The sequence below is a fragment of the Linepithema humile genome, chromosome 5 (genome assembly GCF_040581485.1).
Source record: "Linepithema humile isolate Giens D197 chromosome 5, Lhum_UNIL_v1.0, whole genome shotgun sequence".
NCBI lineage: Eukaryota > Metazoa > Arthropoda > Insecta > Hymenoptera > Formicidae > Linepithema > Linepithema humile.
The window spans coordinates 19,543,891-19,556,832 of NC_090132.1; the positions used below are offsets into that span (position 1 = coordinate 19,543,891).

Genomic DNA, 12,942 nt, shown 5'->3' on the forward strand with positions numbered 1-12,942 from the left:
ACAAAATAAGCTTATTCTCGTTAAAAACTACGCTTTGTCTTATATTTCTCAAAAATACATTTAAATTTATAAGGTTATGTCCTCAATCGAGAGACAAATGAAAAGATTCGCGATCCGCCGGGAGGTTAAGCTAGAAAAGCTCTTTTAATTATAAGTTCTCGTTTTTTACAATTAATTGTAAGTCTCTTTTAATATACAATTTTTATTTTCTAATAGCTCGAACGTACGTCCGTTCAAATTGATAAATTTTTTACGACCCGTTGCGAGCCTTGCGATAGTATTTTTATATTCTTCTTAAAATCGAAAAAGGGAATCTTAGCAACAGCCCCGTTTTTTAAATGCAAGTAATTACTTGTATTTTTAGAGTCCTCTTTGACCGGACTTCGCTCTACGCTGCAGCGCGCTGCACGATTCTTCGGTGCGCGTTCGTGTCGGAAATGCACTGTATCGTTTGCGCTTTTTGTCTTTAGGATTTCTCGTTGGATGGCTCCGAAAGAATATAATATTTTATTTAATAAAAACTTTGGTAGTGGTATATTAGACCTACAACAAAGTAATATAATTTGTAATGTGTAATGAGATAAAAACATTCCTGAAGCTTTTCTTATTCGTTTTCAATATCCATACATTAAATATTATTTAGTAAAAGTTTGTAACAGAATTATTCACATCTTGAGAAATTTACTTTTATTTTATTAACTTTAAAATTATTTTTATTTTTAATTTATTAATATTATAAATTAATAATTTTTTTACGCTGTTAAATGACTAGTACACAATAGTTTTAAATAATGTTACGTTAATTCACTATGTGTCTCTTGTGAACTGTTTCTATCGCAAAAATGACACAAAAAGAAAATTCTTCAGCTTTTAGCGCGGCGCGTCGTCTGCGCGATTATTACCGCTAAATGTTTTCCTCGCTTTCAGCGCTTCCCTCCCACTCTTCTACCTCTTCCACTTTTCCGCGACGCATTGTACATATGATGTGTCTCCTTTTAATCTATAAATGTCATTCGCTTACAAAGATTGAGAAAAGAAAAAATATTTCCGGCGTATGTTTCGAGGCAGAAAGATAACGTCTGGAGCAGATTGTTCTGCACTGCTAAGAAATTGTTTTCATTTTCTTAAATGAAAGCACGCATTTGCGGTAACTACAATCTCGGCAAGTACTCTCAAGATTTTTAAATTGCGTTACGTTGTGCTTTCTACACATTACAAAAAATTATCTTTGTGAAATTAAAATTATGTATGTGTATTTCTTCCGTAAGAAACATTTCTTTTTCATAATTAAAATATTTTGAAAAACATGAGAGTTAATATAATAAAATGAGTATTCTATTTCTTGATCGCTATTGAAGATTCATCTGTTTTAATTAATATTATTTCCCATGATATGATATGATAAATATTAAACGATACATATATACGTATAAGTAAATTTATAGACTCATAATTTTTGCGTAAAAATAACGTGGACGTAGAGTCATACAAAATATTTTGTGATATTTACACGTGTGTTATAAAGTATACCATTCAAATTTTTATATATTAATTATAATTTTGAGTTTATTTTCTCGCGCTATAGATTTTACATATTTATGTGATACAGTACAGTACAGATCAATATATGCCGTGACGATAAAGCAGCGGAAACAGATATCTCTCATAATACTAAGCAACAATTCATAGATTTATCGTCTGAAGTATGACAATATAAATTTTGTTGCAGTTAAGCATATTGATATACGTTCTGATAATAATATGTATATGTATTATCTTTTATTAAAATATTATATGTCGGATTAACGTGTTGATGTTCGAACAATTTGACTCACACATTGATAAATCAGTATTGCGGCAATTAAAAAAGATTCCTATAAATTTTGTTTACTAATTTAAATCATCACGTTCAGCTATATTTCTATAATATAAAACTCGTAAATGTAACTTATCCTTTTTATAAATTTCAACATAACATGCATGAATAATAATATTGCTAATGTTTAAATATTAGCATAATGAACAGCAATATAAAGAAAATGAATTATAGATATAAATCTTTTATATATTGGAATATAAAACATATTCCATCGTGTATATTTATAGGCATAAAATTTGAGAGTTTATAGTCTAAATTTTGTGATTCTTTATAAATTCGTAATAATCTTAAGATTCCACACAGCTATGAAAGCGATCAATAAGATGGCAAACCGAAACGAACGACGGAACTGTAAAATTCTGGAAGCCAAGTCTTCGTCTTGTAATACCAGGTGACACTTACAGTGTCACCTTTCCAATACGAAACTCGCGAATCCATTCGGCGTCATCGGTGTGCCGGTTGCAGCACGCAGCTAGAATATCAAATAGACCCATAGACTCCCGGTAGACAGTCGGCTATGTAAGATAAACGAGCCAATATGGCCCGTGACACTCACTAACTGCCGGATTTAGTGAGCTCGATAACCGATAACTTTCTTATTAAATCGACTCGGGTCGGGTTATCGGCGCATAGCCGTTCTGAGCCGTCCCAAAGTCCCCTTATGTTGCATTGCTGGTTCTGAATTACGTTGCGAATTAACTTTGTACGATAAGAGATTGCAACACACACCCTCGATCTAATGGGGTATAAAACAATGAAACATTCAACACAAACGGTTTTAACACACGTCATTCTTTCAAACGCAAGCGCAGGTTGAGTCACTTTTAAAACGGTTATCATGACGTGAAGTGATTTGGAATGAGTATAACTTAATGATATACTCAAAGTTGGAGTTCGTGCTTAAGCGGAATAAATTTTGAATATGCTATCGCGTGCTATTGCATATTATCGACAATAATGATGTTTTATATGTAGAGTCAGATTGTACAATACTTGTATAATAATATAGAACTCGATAAATAAATCGAGAAGGAAACAGCTAAAAGTATGTTTTCACGTTGAAATTTTGATAACGCTGTTTGGATTGTCCGGCTAATAAATATCTCACGTGTCGCAACGTACACTATTAAGATATACGAATGTGACAAATGAGAAGTAAGTAGTGCAATTTCTCACTCCTTTATTTAATCTGGTAAAAATTGTACACGTTGCTGTTACAGAACGGTTTGAAATAAAAATCGATAGCATGATATAGTGAACATTGCTAGAGTAGATAGCAATAATAATGTCGTAGCAGGTTTGTAAAACGACTGTACGATAACAAAATAATTTACGATCAGAGATATATTAATATATATTATTTATATATTTTAAGCATAAGTATTATTAGCGTACTTTAAAAGTAGATGTATTATATATTTAAACATGATTTTTTTTTAAATTTTAAATTCCATTTTGCCTGAATTTTGGCCTACTGTACTCTGCTGGTGCAAATGCCTCGCGAGTCGTAAAAGTAAAAAGTTTTAGACAGTTGTCGGAGCGAGGTTTCGTTTCAAAAGGGAGAGGCAGCGTCCCTCGTAAATGTTTCACGATGAACTTTCTTTCCTCCAGCATTTAGTCACGGGCCTCTAACTTTGGCCGAGGAAGGAAGTTATTAATCTGCGAGAAGTCAATCCTTCTCTCGCCTCTCGTAATTCACAGTCGGCCCATTGTATTCGCTCAACTGCAATTATGCGTCCGCCCTGAATTTGTCCGTGACTTTCGTCTGCATGTATATTGCAGTCGCACATATTTTCGCTCGCAAAAATATTCACGCGTACGTGATGCAACCGTATGACAATGTATCTAAAAGCACGATGCAGAAAATCTCTGTTAGTATGTGTTAGTTAGTTTAATATTTTTTAATTGGCGAATAACTGATCAGCACTCAACGATAAAATATTTGATACGAATAATGAAGTACATATTTTATGTGAAGTATAAGTAGAACGCGACTATATGTTTTTGTTACGGTCGCTAATGTGATTGTTTTTATTACAGTGCATATTTTGAAAGTTGAGCAATTTAAATGCGAGAGAAAATTACAAACTACTTGCGTGTAGGATAAAGTTGCGGAGATTAAGTTATGAAACCACAGAAATATGCGCACGATCACACCCACAGGTGTTGGAAAAATCGATAAACGTACAAGATTCGCGGTTCTTTCCAGAGAACTTTTCGTCGAGTTTTCGACTAGTTTGCAGATTTGATAATATTTTATAGAGAAGTTTTTATTTCTCCAGATTCTTTGACGATTTAAAATCAATTTTTTATTGAAAAAAGAATTGAAATTTAATTCGCCAAAGTTGTTCAATGCTTGATGGTTTATATTTTAAAATATTTCGTAATCAGAATGATTATTATTATTTTTTTTAATCTAGCTTGAAGTACTAACATCTATAGTTTTACAGGAAACCGTAAAACAGAGCACATCACTTTTCTGAAATACTTTGAACAAATTGACGTAAGACACGCGAAAGTAGATTAGTTCCACCATTTGAAGAGCCTCCCTTCGATAGCTGTATATTTATTGGTAAATAAAAACTATTCTCATAAATTACGCTTGCTCCGAACTTGGCTACATAGCCGACTCGTGGTAATTACGAGCAATGACCGGCGGCTATCGGTTTGTAATCGATTAAGCGGGAATCAAACGTACCGCGCGCACGGCTGTTCTTCGGACGCACGTATAAATAAACCCATTAGCGCTTTTCTCGTCCGGTCTTCATCGTGACAGTTATTGCGCCTAGCAGGCGGAAGCTGCGCGATTTATTCGATAGCTCGAAGCCGCAAAATAAATTAAAAGCTGTCCGGCACAGGACTCGCTCTCTTTTCGCATTCTCCGAAGTCGCCTCAACTTTGGACTCCACGACGAGCGGAAGCACATAGGAGTGCGGATGCAATGGATAAGAAGCAGAGGAACTTTGTATTATCATTGTGGATGGCATCGCGGCTACCCCTTTCTTTCCCCTCCTCTTTTCTCTTTCTTCAATTGGACGAGGCATTGCCGGCGGTGATCGAGCAATGTTATCCGTCTCAATCAAACGTTCCTATCCAGTACGCCGTGGTACAAAAGGAATTCTTGTATACGCGTAGTATCTGTGTATCCGCGAGATACTCGCCTGCGTTGCTCTCGTAGCTTTGCCCCGAAGCAACGATTCTTTACCTAGAAAATCGAGGAAATCCGCGACAAGCTCAAAGCGAGCGCGAGTCCGGCAACGATCCGCCGCGGCGCGTCGAGACTTTATCAAATCCCCGAGGCAACAAATATTGTTGATTTCAGCTTTTCAACTTGTTTTCCATCGTCTTATAGCACCAGCTGCATGCGCGGCGGTTTGTCTTGAAAATATACGCGCATATTGTTCCGCTTGATTTTGCATTCATAGATTTTTGATCCAATAATAGTCTTGGTTCTGTGATTTCTCGAGGTGCACGAAACGGCAATCGAAGGCCGTCTCTTTTACATGAGTTCTTATAATTTCAAATATAAATTATTATGTATGTTAAATTATAGTTTCCGTATTAAACTAATTAAAATTGATTAACATCGACGTTTTCCAGCTCTGCAATGCATTGATTCGCGACGAATCTTTATATAATATAGTGGTGAGGTAATTAATTTAATTTTGAATCAAATATAGAAAAGAAAGTACATTTCTTTACTTATGGGAGTCAGATAACGGCAAACTGAGATTCTGTAACCTGGAAACCTTATGAAAACTATCCCTCCGGCTATAAATATCGATGATTTAAAGTACACGGTTCGCTCCTTTCCGTTTTACTTTAGCGACTACGTATCCATCCGGTGATGGCAGAAAATATGCACATATATTTCCACATTGAGATTTATGTTTATAGAACTTCAAGTGATATCTCCGATCCATAAACGTCATCGATCAGACTGTGTCAGTTTTTCTATTTTTCGTTGCATGACGGCGCACGATGTCGTAAAACTCAACGAAAGATAAAAATTTTCCTGGAATATCCGTAAAGAAATAACTAAAAAATCTTTTTTATATAATAATTATTATATTTATTTAAGAATTTCTTATTTATATGTTTGAAAATAACAAAATATTGAAAAAAGGATATTTTATTAATCAAACTGGTTGTATTAAAATTTTAATGCATCTAAGAAAGATGATAATTTATAAGAAATATTGTTTTATATATATATATATATATGATAACTTATGTTTTGTCGTACGCACGCAAGTCATAGCTTTTTGTCATAACTCTATTTGTGCTCCAAATGTTGAAAAAGTAGAGCAGTGATGTGAATGGAAGCTGTTGCAATCGTTTGTCGACGACATCAAAAAGAGACTGACTTTTTATTGCTTATATTGAAAGGTTATGATGTTTATGATGTTTATTGCTGGTCCTGTCATGCGAACGCGATGTTACTAGCTGATTTCGTTCCCGTTTTGCTCGAAATAAAATCTATTGGATTTGCAAACAAGCTGTTTCTGGAATCAGAAAAATCATGTCTTCGATGTTTTAAATCACGTTAAATGGCCAAACAAGTGATCCTGAATGCTGTACATTTTATTCTTATCTTCAGTCTAATTAATTTGATTACCACGAATTGGTAATTATACATCACAATATCGTTCAGTTATTTGTAATAATCTGTTCGTATCATCGTAAATCGTTTAGTGAGCCACACGCGACTGGCAACGAATCGTCATTCCAAAAACTCCGCGCTGAAAAGAATTCTGTCACATTATTGTCGTAAATTGTATCCGGCATTGTTTTCGCTCGGCGTGCATTATTTTCCGGGCAAATTTATGACGGCGAGTGAAACGCATTAACGGTCGACTGATAATACGGTCGCCGATCAGACCACCATAGGAATTTGAAAGCAATTGATCGTAATTAATCGTCAAATTGTGTAACGATGCACATTAAAACTTTACGAGAGAAACACTTAAAAAGAATTACTATGGATATAAATATCGAGATACATCACCGTGAGCGTATTTTCGAAATTTTTAATCATGCAAACATATGCGAATGTATCTTTAATTATCTAATGTGCACAATTTGAAGAATAATTAATTTTTAACTAAATTTTATTATCATTACACGAGTGTTTATTAGACTCTTGAAATTTTTATTAATTTCCCGGCTATCGCAGAAATGTGAAAGATATTATCAATCTGACGAATAATTCATATCCATACATCTTTCTGAGAGATCTAAGCTTTTTATCCGAACGCGGTATAAATCTAGCGTCGAGACTGCACACCGATCGACGGATCATTAATTACAAATCCATTATCACGTTACAATGAAGTGCGGAGTGTGCGATAGAGTGCATGTTTCCCCCCTTACCACCTTCATTATGCAGAAAATCCTTTTACACCGATCGAGTATTTTTCGTATATCTGATTACACGAGCATAAGTTTCACAGTGATCCGTCAAAGAAAAATGACGCAGGGATATAAATCATTTTAGAAAGATCGGAGAGAACCAACTGTATGGACGGGCTGGAGAGGAATTGGCTGACTTTGGGATAGTGATGGGATCAGGGTCATATTTCCATAGGATTTAGTTCACACTACATTCTGTAACAACGTAATGCAATGTAAATGCAATGTTGCATTAAGTCATGCCATGAGCAAACTCATCGAAGTTGCTAATCTGAGTTCTCGTCTTTAAGTGAAGCAAATCTCCTATAGCTGGAAGTTCCCAAAATACACAAAGTGACCGCAAATTTAGATTCTGATTATATCTTCGTTGTGATATTAAAGTCCAAACGATGTTTTTCCATGAATATTTATTTTTATAGTTACATGGATTTCTATAATTACACGGATTTTTTTATGGATATTTATTTCCGTGGATATTTATTTTTATAGTTTTCATAGATAATAATATAAAACACTTATTTATTTATTGGAATATTGGTTAGAATAAGCTTTTTTACATTTTTCATAATCGGATGATTTATTAATCATTTACAATTATGAAACACACATTGCTTTGCACGTTGGTTTTGCATCAAAAACATTCTCCGTGTTTTTATAGCCAGTACTTACGAATGATACACACGTATTTGAAGTTGCTTTCTATCCGAATTTTCTAGAAGGGATGGCGTACCATAGTTTTGTTATCTTAAAATTATTATAAAATCATAGGACATGCTAAAACAAGTACAACAATAATGTCATTTATTATCTAAAAAATATTTTGCACTGTTTCGTGAAAATGCGATTAATTTGATTAAAAATCATGGTATTTGAAATGCTTACATAGGAGCTTTTGCGCTGTCATTTCGTACATTAAAATGCAAGTGATTACATTTTTAAAACCACTTTTTGCACTAATTTATCAATGCTTTTTTTGTTTCTTAGTGAATCACTTCGTTTCGTATATATTTATTCTTCTTTCTACGTTGTACTAATTTGTTGCTGACATGGAACGTGCTTAATGTAGGCGTAATAAAGAGATAACAGGGCATTTAAGTACAATGAGATCCACAAACTAATGAAGTTGGTCTCGATGCTATCATCGTATTTTCCTGCTATTTTGCTTACTCTTATTATAAAACGTTACAGTAGTAAAAAATTATCTAACTTGTTGCTAAAATGGCACGTGCTTATATATGCGTAATACAAAGATAACAGAGCATTTAAATACAATGAGACCTACAAACTAATGAAGCGGTTAGTCTCGGTGATATCATCGTATTTTCCTGCTATTTCGCTTACTCTTATTATAAAACGTTACAGTAGTAAAAAATTATCTAACTTGTTGCTAAAATGGCACGTGCTTATATACGCGTAATAGAAAGAAAACAGGGCATTTAAATACAAGGAGACCCACGATTATCATCGTACTTTTCTGCTATTTCTCTTACTCTTTTTATAAAACGTTACGATATTAAAAAATTATCTACTTTATATTATCGTATGCGACGTGATGAAACGAAGTGTCTTAATAAATAATTTTACAACGTTTGATAAAAAAAATTTATTGTCTCTTAAACAATTATCGTATAAGAAAGTTCGGACCAATTTTCTTCTTAAACATGTATGGTTAAAGCTATTATCTTTTGTAATTATAGTTTATTAGAATGTTAGCGCTTTCCAACGGATTAAAGTCGTTTCATTCAGCCCTCAAGCGAATCCACCAATATAACGAGCACGTACATCCATCGACGGCTCATTAATTACAAATCGTGTTACGAAACTCCGTAACGCGTGGAGTATTAAACACAGTGCATCTGCGTCACATAAGCTCCTGTTTGCTCCTGCTGCAATCATTATGCGGCCGATTTCAAACGCTACCCAACAACCATAAATATCTACAAAATGTTTGCGTTATAAATACGTGCGTCAACGATCGTTATTTATATTGCTAGAGATTAATATCGCATGAAAAAATATATTTTTTAATGGAAAGCTATAAGTACGCCGCGTATATTTTCTTTCATTTTTTTTACGCATCATTATGTGATAAGTTACAGGTTTTACAATAAAATTTCTTTATTTTTTTATTCCGTATGTTGACATATTGGCGTATTGCAAAAATGGAGATAAAGTGTAATTTGCAAAAATGCAGGAATCTTTGGCTAGCTTTGCATGAACATTCCAGTAGAAATTCCGATGAATCAAACCCGTCTCGGTTGATCTCCACGTTGGTTATGCATCGCATCCGACGATGCAATGATCACTAGTCAGCGCTGCAAATGTACCATAGATGGACTAGTCCTGCTCTCAATATGTGCCCAATGCAGAAGCACGACATGATTTAATTACATGATGAGATTGTTACTGAAATGCAGCATTTATCAAAGTGATGGATGATGTTTAACGATCCTATCCAAAGTTTGCGATAAAATTTCGGCGTCTGGTTGCGGTGTTTCGAAGTTTAATATCGTTGGAGCTCACGTAATAGGATACACGGTGCATCACGTGCATTTGCAATAGATTCACATCCCGATATATATATATATTTTCCGCGAGACTGGCGGCAAATGAAAATGCGCTACTAATTTTTTTCCGAGAAAAGTACGGCGATAATTCATACTATTAACTGTGAAAACGTCTAAATTAATTCACTGTACGGTAGATTCCATTTTTCTATCGCTCCGCCGTCAGATCCGTTGCTTTTTTTCTTCCTTTGCAGTTTCACGTTTCGACGGGCTATCTCGAACGGATTCGTGGAAAAACTGGACCGTCATAGAGCTGGTCTCGTGCCAGAAAACTGGGGAAGAACGTGAATTTATATCTTAGCACATTTTATTTGCGAAATCCATTTACGGACTCTGCAAAAAACGCAAAAAGCCACGTTTGTGATATATTCAAGTAAAAAAATTAGTTCGTGGATTCACAAAGTTGGTCATTAAAACTAATGTCAGAATGCCTGAGACACGCTATGTACTTGTATATTTTTCATTTATGTTATACTCTTGATACCACGTGCCGACGTAATGTATTACGCAAACAGCATTTGCACTTTTTGCGACAGCGCGCTTCACCCCGTCATTTTCGTTGATTTGTTTTTTATTGATCCGAGCGTCGAAGCTCGGCCTTAATGCACCGGCGTAACGACAAATATGATAATATATAAAATTACGGCGCCATTAGCATAGCCCACGCTCACGAAGCTATAATGCGCGCGGCTGGTTCACGTGTCAGCGTGTACATGTATGTTCGTGCCTTCGTTATCTATGCTGACCACATGCCGCGTAATCTTCTTCATTATATCTGCCGGGTCGTTTCGCATTTGCATTAAACGAAAATGTTTGTGTACGCGTCGCGGCGAGATAACGTCTGGGACTCTACGGAGACGCGGTCCCGTTTTTACGCGGATCTGGTTTAGATATTATCGCAGAAATTTGTGTGTGCACGCCTGCGTTGCGCAGAAAATCTCAGGAAGTGAGCATCGGCGAGATAGAGAGCAAGAGAATATTATTCATTGATGTTCATTCAATTTATCATTGTGAACAAAGTGTGCATTACTCCCTCGATCGAAATATACCTCCTAATGTCGGCTAATAAAAAGAAGTATTTCACACAAGATAGTAATATAATGCAAATTTTTACATGTTGAATTCTTAAAAGAAAAGGGCAGAAATTTAAACATAAATCAATTATTTTATCCCGATTTTTATTTTGTGTAACAAAGGTTAGTCAAACAACTTTCATGATTTGCACAAGAATGTTGGAAATCTCAGTGTAAAATCCTGATTGGAGGAGCAGACTACGGTTTACTTTACAATGACAACATGATATATTACGCAGCATGAACCGCAAGGCTATCAGTAATTGCATACGTATCGCGTTATGCTCTGGTGTTGGCAAATTTGTTTTATCGCTGATCATCAGCTTGTACTTTTTTTATGTATTTGCATAGCATATTTATTCACGGTGAAATATATAAATAATTTGCTGTGACGCCGATGAATTATTATACAAGTCTCTTAACTAAAAAAAAATATCGCGCGAGAATAATGTAGCAGCTTATCTATAAATTGCAGTAAATCGTAGAAAGCGTCTCTCGGTCGCGATGTGCGAAATATTTGATAAATTTATTCGTGAGTGCGAATTACAGAGTCTTAATCGTATCCTCGCAGTGAGACAATTCTCACAATGTAACACGTGTCTCGTGCAAACTACGATATCTACAATGGACGCATTTCAGACCGCATGTATTTTGAACGCAACCGCGTGCAAATAACGAAAATCACATTAAGCAGTCATAATGGGGTGGATTAGAGGGAAGAACGCTGGTATTGTCATACGTTGGCGTCATCGTTGCCGTCATTGTCGACGAAGACGTCTATGAGGGGCCGCTTTTGCTGAGAAACGCGCCGCAAGGGCTTTGCGCCGTCCCGGAATTTTCGGCAGGTTCGCGAACCGGGAAATTCCAGCGGCGGCAATTAACGTGAGCACTTTAGCGTATGCCCTCGTACTCAGGGGCAGACAAAGGGTTAAGGCACGGCAGCTGCCGGCTCTTCCCGCAAACATTGTTGTACCGAGGTGCAAGTTCGACGGTCGGGTCACTTCAGAAAAGCTCACGAATCACAACGCGTTCTTCCGTCTTCAACCCTCGGCTATGTCGCGCGAAATTCCAAGAATTTTGCACTGGAAGAATCCAAGAAAAAACACATTTATTACAGATATACATTCCTACGTGTAATTTTCCAATTGGAATCGCGCAGACATGAAATATTCAATTTCCTGCAGAATTAAAATTCTTCAAAGCTTCCTGCCTTTCGTCAGGAATCTGCGATATTACAGTAAGCCAAAAGATTATGTATTCGAAAATGAATTAATCTTGCACACGTTAATTATTCGTGGTAATAATTACAATTTTAAAAGGCAGAATGTTTTTAGAATGAGAAATCGATACGACACGATAAGCGAAACATTTATGTCTATACCGATCTTCCTCGTGCCCTCTATACATCCAACATTAAGTTTAGAAAGCCACATTTATTTCTGCAAATCCCGCACGAAGCCCACTACGTTCTTTTCCGCAAGAGTTTGTCCCAGTTTCGTTCTCGTTTGTCGGCTTTATCATGTAAAAATCCAACTCGTCCGCTTTACATTATCGATTTCTCTAGACGAAGAACGGCAAGTAAATTTAATTTCTTCGAGACATCGCTATATATATATATATATATCTTTTCTTGATTATCATTCCAAATATCTGTCTAATGCAGTGCTCTTATAAAATTTTATGTATTTTCTTATATATATATATATATATATATTAAGAGAATTTATCATTTTTTTGAATTGATAAATAGTGTTTGGTAGTGCAAACACTGATTACAAAAGGATTGATTATTGAACAAATATAAATACATAACGTATCTTACATGAATTATTGAATGATGGATTACTTTCCAAAAAATATATTATATTGAGCCGCGAAAAGGTATGAAACCGCAAGCTTTTAATTTTCTCGCTACACCGCGCCAGTCCGCCATATCGTCGTTTCGCAGTTCCCTATCGTTTTTCAGTCCTGAAGCACAAATCGATGGCGGCAAGAAGTACGGAGGAAACGA

At 35.5% G+C, this 12,942-nt stretch overlaps 2 protein-coding genes across 16 annotated transcripts in view; both read left to right on the plus strand.

Moving 5' to 3' along the window:
* LOC136999973 (caskin-2-like) overlaps window positions 1-10,930 on the plus strand; it is a 109,287-nt gene extending 98,357 nt beyond the window's left edge. Inside the window, exon 2 of the mRNA XM_067355347.1 lies at window positions 1-10,930. This exon is cut by the window's left edge and continues 32,346 nt beyond it. The gene's annotated coding sequence lies outside the window, so the exon portion shown is untranslated.
* The window catches only part of Dys (Dystrophin), a 419,847-nt gene that overhangs the window by 283,283 nt on the left and 123,622 nt on the right, over window positions 1-12,942 (plus strand). The window lies entirely within an intron of this gene.